General features: G+C 43.4%; 1 protein-coding gene across 4 annotated transcripts in view; it reads right to left on the bottom strand.

Annotated features, from left to right (window-relative positions):
* The window catches only part of Ambra1 (autophagy/beclin 1 regulator 1), a 188,712-nt gene extending 183,172 nt beyond the window's left edge, over positions 1–5,540 (bottom strand). For 2 of the 4 annotated variants that reach the window (NM_172669.3, NM_001080754.1), the window contains exon 1: positions 5,299–5,540. The gene's annotated coding sequence lies outside the window, so the exon portion shown is untranslated. The remainder of the gene's footprint in view (positions 1–5,298) is intronic. The other 2 variants (XM_006499253.2, XM_006499252.2) reach the window with 2 other exon arrangements.
* Between the last annotated feature and the right edge of the window lie 6,463 nt (positions 5,541–12,003).

Here is a 12,003-nt window from a genome sequence, read left to right as displayed (position 1 = left end):
CAGGAATTCAAGGATAGTGTAGACTCAAATGCAAAAACAAAAGTTTACCTAGAGAAATAGCTGATCAGTTCTAAGAGCAAAAGAGACAGAGGACAAGTAAGGGAGCAGTTAACCCTTACGTATAAACACAAGACTAACTACAAGGGGAGGGAAGGTCCCCAAGTGAGCAGCCTCCAAACCTTTCACCAGCAGTTCCAAATACATACGCCTTCCTATATGCACTCTGGGAAGGCGAGAAATTCAGCACTGAATCACCAATGCTCTACACGCAGTAGCTCGTCCTGAGCCTGTGTTTGCTCATCTCTATCCTATCCTCAGTGACTTCCACAAGGCTGCCTTGAAAGAAAGACAGACTACTAACCTGAAGGACATCTAAGATCACTGCTCTAGGATAGCACAGAAGTAACACCTGAACACTTTTTTTAAATTTTTATTTTATTTTTTAAAGAAAGACAAATTCATGGTTTACATTTGTTCACTGGTACAGATTGAGACAGGGACTCCATGAAGGAGTAATGCCTAAACCAAGGACGGAGGCAACATCCAGTTCAAATGTGCATTTCTCCAGCCACACTGGAAAAGCAAGAAGTCCTCCACTGAGCCACCACTACTCTGTGTACTGTGGGAAGCTCATCCTGGGCTAGCTCAATCACATCCAGGGCTAGCTCAATCACATCCTGGGCTAGCTCAATCACAAAAAGGAAAAGGAAAAAAATGAAGCTCAACCTGTGATCGAAAGCCTAAAAAAGAAAAAATATATGTAAATTACAACCCCAAAATAAACAAAACAACAAAACAGGAAAACTGTAAGTTACCCAACGCATAGGGGCAGGCTGTTGTAGGGCACACTCCTGGACAAGCAGTGACCATAACAAGAAACGCACAGCCATGAGCTTATGAGGAATGGAGAAAGAAACAAGGATTACCATGACTAAAGGCACTTCAGTTTGTTGTACTTTTGAGCAGGTTTCCTTGTTTTTGTATGCTACTCCACAGGACAAAATATTTATAGCCCACTCCAAAATAACTCTTTCAAGACTGAGACCTGGGCTGGTGAGATGGCTCAGTGGGTCAGAGCACCCGACTGCTCTTCCAAAGGTCAGGAGTTCAAATCCCAGCAACCACATGGTGGCTCACAACCATCCGTAACAAGATCTGACTCCCTCTTCTGGAGTGTCTGAAGACAGCTACAGTGTACTTACATATAATCAATAAATAAAATCTTTAAAAAAAAAAAAAAAAAAGACTGAGACCTATCTTTTTTGAAAGACCTTGATATGTTGATATGTTAACACCACTTTAACTTTGTTTTGGTTTTTGGAGCAAGGGTTTCTGTGTGTAGCCTTAGCTGTCCTGGAACTCACTCTTTAGACTAGACTGGTCTCAAACTCAGATCTGCCAGCCTCTGCCTCCCAAATGCTGAGATTAACGGCCTACACCATCAGCACTCAACAGCAAGGCTTTTTTCCTAATTTATTTAAAAGTAAGATAGATGAGGAGGAAATAAATTGAGTTAAACTATCCATTCATAATGATACTGAATGAAGTCCATAAAAATTTAGATTCAGCATCAATAAAGCAAGATAAAAAGGATCACCAAAAGAATAAAAGGCCTATAATTTCCCTCACACACACTGAAAATATATTACAAATTATACAGTATAAAAACATAAGGTTGGGGGCTGGAGAGATGGCTCAGTGGTTAAGAGCACTGAGACTGCTCTTCCAGAGGTCCTGAGTTCAATTCCCAGCAACCACATGGTGGCTCACAACCATCTGTAATGGGATCCGATGCCGTCTTCTGGTGTGCCTGAAAACAGCGATGGAGTACTCACATAAATAAATAAATAAATCTTTAAAAAAAAAAAAAAAAAAAAAAAAAAAAAAAAGGTTGCCAGGCATGGTGACGCATGCCTTTAATCCCAGCACTTGGGAGGCAGAGGCAGGTGAATTTCTGAGTTTGGGGCCAGCCTGGTCTACAGATCTACAGAGTGAGTTCCAGGACAGCCAGGGCTACACAGAGAAACTGTCTCGAAAAACCAAAAAAAAAAAAAAAAAAAAAAACCACATAAGGTTTTCAGGGCTGGAGAAATGGCTGAGTGGTTAAGAGTACTAGCTGCTCTTCCAGAGGACCTGGTTGTTCAATTCTCACAACTGTCTGCAACTCCAGTTTCAGGGAATCTAACACTGACACAGTCATAAATGCAGGTAAAACACCAATGCACATAAAATAAATAAACATTAAAAAAGGGGGGCTGGTGAGATGGCTCAGTGGGTGGGAGCACCCGACTGCTCTTCCAAAGGTCCAGAGTTCGGGTCCCAGCGACCACATGGTGGCTCACAACCATCTGTAGCGGGCTCTGACTCCCTCTTCTGGTGTGTCTGAGGATAGCTACAGTGTACTTACTATAATAATAAATGAAAAGTCTTTAAAAAAAAAAAAACATTAAAAAAGAAAAAGCATTTTCTCTTTTAGTTAAAAAAAAGAAAGCAGTTTATTTCAGTAACTCTGGTCCAGGCCACATTCCAGAACACATTCAGAAGCTTTCGTCTTTCTTGTCTCTGTTGTTGGTTTCTGTTGTTGTTTCTTGAGGAAGTCTCAGGATGTTAACTCAGGCTGACCTAGAACTTACAATCTTCCTGCCTCAGTCTCTCTGGAGTGTTGGAATTTAAAGTATGTACTGCCACAGCTATTTGAAGCTTATATCTCTTTTTTTCTTTCTTTCTTTCTTTCTTTCTTTCTTTCTTTTTTTTTTTCTGAGAGGGTTTCTCAGCCTCGAACTCAGAAATCCGCCTGCCTCTGCCTCCCAAGTGCAGGAATTAAAGGTGTGAACCACCAACACCAGGCAGCTTATATCTCTTAATTATCCACAAGAACCATCTTATGAAAATACAGAATAACTCAGTCATAATGTGAACATTTCTGAAATCCCAGGAAACAGCCCAAATTGACTTCAGTAATTGTCAAGCAGTGGTTCACACTGGTAATCCAGTAACTGAGGTGGAGGCAGGAGGATCAAAGAGCTCAGGCCGTCCTCAGCTGCACAGTCAATGAAGCTAGCCTGGAATATAAGGGATCCTGCCTCAAAAACAGCAACACACAAACAAAAAAAAGCATACAAAAATGAATCAAGTAGCCAGGCAGTGGTGGCTTACACCTTTAATCCCAGCACTTGGGAGGCAGAGGCAGGTGGATTTCTGAGTTCGAGGCCAGCCTGGTCTACAGAGTGAGTTCCAGGACAGCCAGGGCTACTCAGAGAAACCCTGTCTAAAAAAAAACAAAAACCAAACAAAAAAAAAAAAACAAAATGGCTCAGATTACTATCAAGCCAGATGACCTGAATTCACTTGGGAACCGTGTGCCAGAGAGAAATGACTCCTGGAAATTGTCCTCTGACATCCATATGCATGCATGGCATGCCCATGTGCAGACAGACACACAGACACACAATCAATCATTCCATCAATCACCTTCATTTAAGTATTACTGATCTCAGGGGTAGGGATGTAGCTCTGTGGAAGAGCACGTGCGTGTGACCTTGGGTTCAAAATTCCCAGCACTTCTAAAGGCGAGAAATAATAATAAACCTCACTGACCTTACACATACATTAAAGGAAAAATTAGAGAAACAATGTAAAATTCTATCATCTTTCTAAAGTTCCTGAAGCATCTTTTTTCTTTTTTTCTTTTTTTTTTCGAGACAGGGTTTCTCTGTATATCCCTGGCTGTCCTGGAACTCACTTTGTAGACCAGGCTGGCCTTGAACTCAGAAATCCGCCTGCCTCTGCCTCCCAAGTGCTGGGATTACAGGCGTGCGCCACCACGCCCGGCCTGAAGCATCTTAAAACTGTGCAGAAACTGATTTTCACAATCTATACACCCTTAAAATCAACTCTCCTATGACTTCTATATAGTGTGGAAACTTACCCAACATCAAACAACCTCCAAGACTTTTTTTTAGGATCAAGACATTTGATTAAATGAAATTAACAAAAACACTTAGACCTTAAGGCCTTGAAAAAGAAAAGAGAGGGCTGGCGAGATGGGTCAGCGGGTAAGAGCACTGACTGCTCTTACAAAGGTCCTGAGTTCAAATCCCAGCAACCACATGGTGGCTCACAACCACCAGTAATGAGATCTGACACCCTCTTCTGGTGTGCCTGAAGACAGCTACAGTATACTTACATATAATAAATAAATCTTTAAAAAAAAAAGAGAGAAACAGTAAAGTTCACAAATGATTCATCTTCAATTATGTTTGAATAATTTCTACACAGACTTTTGAACTCTTGAATAAAATGACTAAATCACTAACCAAATAAAAAAAAGTTTCAAAAGAGATTCCTTGGATTCCCTCCTAGAAAAGACCTCCACAAGACAAGAACCTGAATTCAAAGTCTTAACCATCTTAAGCATCTTCCATCTTGCACTAAGTACTTAACACCATAGCAGAAAGTTTCAGAACAAGCTGAAGAGTGGAATCAGTATTAATCAGAAGTAAAGTGGAAGTAAACAAATTATTTATGAGTAAACAAAACTAAACTATCCTTACTACTTTTGCTAAAACGATACAAACTTCGAAAAAGCAAACCCAGTCAAAAACATCACTTGCTCCCTTAATGTCTGAAGCCTCCAGTAACACAATATATGTTTCTAAGAAAGAAGAGTTCCAAAAAGTCAAATGAGAGACTGTTAAGTAAAAAGTGACCAGTAAAATGGGAGAATTGTGAACTGTTAAAGACAAAAAAAAAAAAAAAAAAAAAAAAAAAAGAACCTTACAGCACATTTAATGATCTGTCGAGGTCACAGGGAAAAGTCACGTCCCCTACCTCAGCCTCGGTTTCCCTACCCCAAAAGACTATAAGTGATATTTCGTTCCTAGGAGCTGGAGGGCCTAGTTTCAATAGCCTCCACCTACTCAAAAGGGCACTCCGAGGCTGAACTCAGTAGGGGTCCCCAGTGCAACTGAGCATGACATCCGGAACCGGAGTTGTAGGAAAGGAGAAAGGGAATAGGGTCTAAGAAAGCCAAGTTCCTACAATCTAGGGGTGACGACACGCGTCCAGGACCCGACATCCCCTCTCTACGGAACCCGGCCGGCAGCTTCAGCATCTCTCCCTCCTTCCGGCTTCTCGCTCAGTTCCGGGCCGCCCTCCGGCCGCGCCCCCGGGCGCAACCCCCTTCACAACGCGCACCCCGGCGGGCCGCGCGCTCGCCCACCGGCCGGCGCTAAGGTCTCCTCCTGCCTTGGGCGGAAGGATGCGGGACCGGGCCTCCCAGGCTCCTCCCGGGCCTACCTGCGAGGAGAGTGAGAGCTCGGCCCGAAAGCCAGCGAGCGCACGGAGCCACGGACGGAAGGCGGGGAGAGGCCGAAGAAAGCGAGGGGTCCGCTCGACCGACCAGCGGAAGAAAGCGGCCAGAGCCCGGGGCCTCCGGGATAACTCAGTCCAGGACCTGGCACAGCCGCCGCCGCTCCGGAGACATCAACCAAGAAGACGCCGCAAAAGATCATCGAACACACGAACGCCCAGACATCAAAGGAAGAGCGCCCCAGCAATCGTTCAAGGCACTGCAGCCGAGTGCCGAAACATTGCTCAGCTCCTGCTGCAAATCCGGCTGCCTTCCTAGGCATAAATAAACAAATCCAGATCATTAAACTATAGCGTAGAGTAGGCTGGGATTCTGCCATTTTCTGTTGGTGACAGAGTGTTAAAGTAATTTAGAGAACTAAATTTTTGAGACAGGAGCACGCTTGTAATCCCTGCTTTTTTTTTTTTTTCCTGGTACTTTTTTTTTTTATTACGTATTTTCCTCAATTACATTTCCAATGCTATCCCAAAAGTCCCCCACACCCTCCCCCCGTAGTCCCTGCATTTTAGGAAAGGAGGCATGAGGATTTGGAGTTCAAAGTCATAGTCAGTTAAGCACAAGGCCAAACTGGACTATATGAGACCTTGGTGGTTTTTTTTTTTTGTTGTTTTTTTGTTTTTTTTTTTTTTTTTTTTTTTTTTTTTGGTTGGTTGGTTGGTTTGGCTAGGTTTTGGTTTTTGTTTTGTTTTTTGAGTGTGTGGTTTTCGAGACAGGGTTTCCCAAGTGCTGGGATTAAAGGCATGCGCCACCAAAGACCTTGTTTTAAGTGAAAAAGGAATTAGCCTTTTGTGAGCACATTGATTGAAGATAAATCATAGCAGAATAAAGCTCGTCTTAATAGTTCAACGACTGCCGTACACTTAGAGACTTCTCACACTACTTGTCCCAGTTGAACAAATGACTTTACCACTTTATTCTTGGTTTCCCCTCAGAGCTGAAGAACAATCGCTATGAATGCTCCAGGTCAGCTTTAGAAGAATATCCAAGAGAAAATGGCACACCTTAATGTGGGAAGGGAAAGTTCCTGTACCTTGTTTTTAAATTTTTATTCTTTGGTTTTGTTTTGCCAGACAAGGCTTCTCTCTGTGTACCCTTGGCTGTCCTGGAACTGGTTCTGTAGACCAGGCTGACCTCCAACTCACAAAGATTTGCCTGCCTCTGCCTCCGGAGTGCTGGGATTAAAGGTGAACACCACAACCTCCCAGCCTATTCTATTCTTTCTCAAAAAAAAAACCACTTACTTCTCTTTTATTTTCTTCCAAGGATCTAAAGCCACAGTCCACAGTGTGCTTTTAGTTAGCTTCGTAGCTAGTTCACTAAATAGTTTTTAGAGACAGGATTTTGTGTGGCACACACACTGGTCTTGAACTCTGTGTATCCAAGAATGGCTTTGAAATTCTGATGTGCTTGCCTTCCTGTTCCACATTTGCAGTGTGCCTGAGGGAGTGTGAGAGACTGCAGTGGAGGCTCACACTCTATAGCTTGGCTGGCTTGGAACTCACTATGAAGCCCACGCTGACCTCAAGCTCACAGCAATCCTTTTGCCTCAAGCTAGTTGAGTGCTGGGATTATAAGCAACCATGCCTGGCTTTTTTTTTTTTTTAAACAGAATCTCACTATGTAATCCATATTACTTCAAAGTCTATCTTCCTCCCTCTGCCTCCTACTTGTTGGAATTACAGGCTTTTACAGACATATTTGATTTGTAGCTGATCCTAACTGTACTGGCCAAACTCCATACTGTACAATCAGTACATTTTATTTCTAGATATTTTTCATGTGATAGGTATTTGCTACTCTTGAGAAAAGGCAATTACAATATTATTGTTTATGATTAGGTCTTCTTGGACATAAGCAAACAAAAATGATACTGTATATCTTTACATCTTTAATCCCAACTTTCTAGAGGCTGAGGCAAGGGAGATTGCAATATGATTGTTTGAGGCCAGCCTTGCCCCCCCCCAAAAAAAGCAAGCAAACAAACAAAAAACTCCAAAAGAGCTACACATGCTAGCCTATGCCTTTAATCTCAGCACTTGGCACTCAGTAAGCACAAGCAAACTGATCTCTGTGAGTTCAAGAGGCCATCCTGCATCCTGATCAACTCAGTGAATACCAGGACAGCTAGGACTATGTTGTGAGATCTTGTTCCTCCTCCCTCCCCCCCTCAAAAAAACCAAAAAAGTCCAAACCTGAAACAAGGTACAAGTTTATTTTTCTGCCATATAAGAAATCCAAAGGGCTGAAGAGATGGCTCAGCAGGTAAGAGCACTGACTGCTCTTCCAAAGGTCATGAGTTCAAATCCCAGCAACCACATGGTGGCTCACAACAATCCTTAATAAGATCTGACGCCCTCTTCTGGTGTGTCTGAAGACAGCTACAGTGTACTTAGCTGAAATGGCTGATATAGTAGAGAATATATACAGTGTATGAAACTGGAACATATGGGATGGGGGCATAGACAGATTATGGCATCAGTTATATGAATTTTGCCATAAGACATTCAATTGAAATTCAGCTATTTCTTCAGAAAGAAGGAGCTCACATAAGGGCACTAGCCCCTGAACTGTCAGGAAAATGAAGAGCCAGCTGTGGCACTGCACACCTTTGATCCCAGCACCAGGCAGGCAGAGGCAGGCTGATCTCTGTGAGTATGAAACCAACTTAGTCTACATTCTGAGTTCTAGACCAGTCAGAGCTACGTAGTACAGAGTACCAGTTTTGGTTTGTTTTCTTTAATGGTTTTGGAAGAAGGTGGGTGAAAATGATGAGGTAGAATTATCAGTTTGTTGGGGGTTTTGATTGTTGTTTTTTTGTTTTTGTTTTTGTTTTGAAACAGGGTTTCTCTGTGTAGCCCTGGCTGTCTTGGGACTCACTCTGTAGACCAGGTTGGTCTCAAACTCAGAGACCACCTGCCTCTACCTACCGAATGCTGGGATCAAACTTAGAACCCATACGAAGTATTGGACAGTGGGGCGAGGAGGTAGAAGTAACAGAAAAATCCCTGTGAGACCTAATATTTAATACAGAGGAAAAGAAAACATATGAATCAGCATGCAGACACAAGCCTGGTATAATCAGGAACTACTCTGCATCTCAACTGTCTGAATTGGGGAACTTTTAAAATAGTGTGTGTGTGTGTGTATACCACATGCTTGCAGGGCCCCTGAAGCTATAGTTACAGATGACTCTGAACCCTCTGATGTGGATGCTGAAAACTACTCTCTCTCTCTCTCTCTCTCTCTCTCTCTCCCTCTCCCTCTCTCTCTCCTATTTCTTAAATGTGTGTGTGTGTGTGTGTGTGTGTGTGTGTGTGTGTGTGTGTGTGTGCTGAGCGTGAGTATGCATGCATGAATGCAGGGACATGAAGAAAGCAGTGGTGTTGATCTGAGTGAGCCAAAGGAGCAAGTATCATCCCTCCATGGTCTCTGCAGCAAGTCCTGCTTGACTTCTGCCTTAGCTCCTATTCATGATAGACTGTAACCTGTAAGATGAAATAAATCCTTTCCCAAGTTGTTTCTGGTCATGGTGTTTATCACAGTAATAGAAAAGCAAACCAGAGACACCAAGAAAGAAAGAGAGGAGGGAGGGAGAAAGAGAGGCTTATTCAGTAGGGAATAGGGCTTCAGTGGGTTTTCTGGGCTTGTGGGTAAAACATAATTTTGGGGGTTTTTGTTTTGTTTTGTTTTGTTTTTGGTTGGTTGGTTGGTTGTTGGTTGGTTTTGGGGACAGGGTTTCTCTGTGTATCCCTGGCTGTCCTAGAACTCACTCTGTAGACTAGGCTGGCCTCAAACTCACAGAGATTCACCTGCCTCTGCCTCTCAAGTGCTGGAACAAAAGGTATCAGGAGCCATCATGCTTTATAGAATGGAAGATGCTCTATGGCTCTAAATGATTTTGACTGGAATGTAAATTGTGTTCAAGAACTGCTAAAGTAGTCAAGAGATGCTAAGAGCTGGGCAGTGGTGGTGCACACCTTTAATCACAGCACTTGGGAGGCAGAGACAGGTGGATTTCTGAGTTCTGACTCTTGATCCTCCTGCCTCTACCTCTCAAGTGCTACATGGCCATGCCTGGTTCTCTGAAGTGCTTAAGTGCTAGGAACTGAGCCCAGACCTTTATGCATGTTAGGCAAACACTGTACCAACAAAGTTATAACCCCAGAGCCCTGCAGACACTTTGAGAAAAAAGCAATTTTAGTTTTACACACACATGTAAAACTATCATCTGCAAATGGAAATACTTGAAAAACTGAGGCTAGACTACTTTGTGAGTCCACAGGAAAGATGATTTGTGAACAGAAATGTTGTTTCAGGGTATAGTGCCTCCTTTCTTCTCTGCCTAGAGCAAGAAAAGAAAAGGTCGCATCCACCAGCAGAGATCTGCCAGTTTCCTTTGCAGAAGTTGGTCTGAATGTGAATTTTCAATTTGACAGTGAGCAACTGAGTGCTTGTTCTTACAGAGAAGTTGATCAGGCTCAGACTGAACAACAGAGATCCAGAGTTGAAATCCGTAAGCCTCTTGGATTCTTCTCACACTGGAGGATAGATTCCTAATAAGAAACCAAAAGGGTAGAACTTGAGAACAGCCTGAGGTGCGCTGTGTAAGCTGCTGTGCTGGCTGGTTTCCTGTCAACTCGACACAGCTGGAGTTATCGCAGAGAAAGGAGCTTCAGTTGAGGAAGTGCCTCCATGAGATACAACTGTAAGGCATTTTCTCAATTAGTGATCAAGGGGGAAAGGCCCCTTGTGGGTGGGACCATCCCTGGGCTAGTAGTCTTGGGTTCTATAAGAGAGCAGGCTGAGCAAGCCAGGTGAGGCAAGCCAGTTAAGAACATCCCTCCATGGCCTCTGCATCAGCTCCTGCTTCCTGACCTGCTTGAGTTCCAGTCCTGACTTCCTTGGTGATGAACAGCAGTATGGAAGTGTAAGCTGAATAAACCCTTTCCTCCCCAACTTGCTTCTTGGTCGTGATGTTTGTGCAGGAATAGAAACCCTCACTAAGACAGCCTGGACATGTAACAGCTCACTGTTGTGCTGGTTGTTGATTTTTGTGTTCTAGAAGGTTCTCCTTATGGAGACTCTCTTGAAGGTAGGATAATGGTCCCCGTCCCCCCCCCCGAGTTTCTTCCTGTTATAATGATCAACTGGACACAGGATTTTCCGTGCTGAAGCTGTGACACCTCTGAGCAAACCAGGATAGTTCGTCATCCTAAGAATAGACCTTATCCCTGTCAATCACACAGAATTTAGAAAGACTAAAACAGAAAAATGGACTAGAGAATGTTAATTTTTGAGTCTCTCATTTCTTATACATACAATGTTGTAAAATCTTGGTAGAATGTAGAAAGTAAAACAGGCCCAAGCACATGGACATACACAGGGGTAATGTCTTTCAGTTTCTTTTTCCTCAGCACTTGGAAGGCAAGAGGGTGGCAAGTTTGAGGATAAACGAGGCTACAGAGTTTATAAGGGAGACAAAACAAGCTATTGCTGCTAAGCTTTGCAAAGCAAGTAGAATGCTTCTTAGTGTGTGCTAGCTTCTGAGTTTGATTTCCCAGCACAAAAATAAATAAAACCCAAACCAGGCATGGTGGCACACATCTTTAATCCCAGCATTCTGGAGACAGAGGCAAGTGGATCTCCAGAAGTTCCAGAACAGTCAGAAACCCTGTCCCCTGTCAGGAAGGGAAGGGAAGGGAAGGGAAGGGAAGGGAAGGGAAGGGAAGGGAAGGGAAGGGAAGGGAAGGGAAGGGGAAGGGAAGGGGAAGGGAAGGGGAAGGGAAGGGGAAGGGAAGGGGAAGGGAAGGGGAAGGGAAGGGAAAGGGAAAGGGAAAGGGAAAGGGAAAGGGAAAGGGAAAGGGAAAGGGAAAGGGAAGGGGAAAGGGAAGGGGAAAGGGAAGGGGAAAGGGGGGAAGGAACGGAGGAGAGGGAGAGAGGGAGGGGAGGGGGGACAGTGATGACACATGCCTTTAATCCTAGCACTTGGGAGACAGAGGCAGGTGGATTTCTGAGTTCAAAGCCAGCCTGGTCTATAGAGTGAGTTTCAGGATATCTAGGGCTACACAGAGAAACCCTGTTTCAAAAAGCCAAAAAAAAAAAAAAAAAAAAAAAAAAAAAAAAAAGCCAAAAGCAGGTGGCTGATTATAGCCTTTATTCCCAGCACTATAGAGGACTAGAAGCAGGTGGATTTCTATGAACTCCAGGCTAGCCTGGGCTGTATAGTGAGTTCTAGGTCAGATAAAGCTACTTAGTGAGACTCTTGACAAAAGTAAAACCCAACAAACAAAAACAGAGCTAGGTACTGTAGCATGTCTGTTATTCTAGTACTTGGGAGGCTAAGGTAGGAAGATTGGTGAATTTAAGGCAACCTTGAACTAAATAGTACCAGGCTAGTCATAGCTATATAATGAGATCTTATCTCAAACTAAACAGAAAAAAATGTACAAAATGTAATAAAGTCTTCACTGTATAATGCTCAGAACTTGTTTCCAAACAACTATCCACTGTCCCACATCCAGGACCTCCTTGAACCCATTAAATCTGCTCTCCTGCCAAACCACCCACTTCTCAGCAGAAGGTTAGGATGAGCGACAGCATTTGGGATAGAAATAAACACAGATAATAATCCA

Source organism: Mus musculus, chromosome 2 (genome assembly GCF_000001635.26).
Source record: "Mus musculus strain C57BL/6J chromosome 2, GRCm38.p6 C57BL/6J".
Classification (NCBI taxonomy): Eukaryota; Metazoa; Chordata; class Mammalia; order Rodentia; family Muridae; genus Mus; species Mus musculus.
Note: the sequence above shows the minus strand (reverse complement) of the source record. Positions and strands in the feature narration are given on the sequence as shown.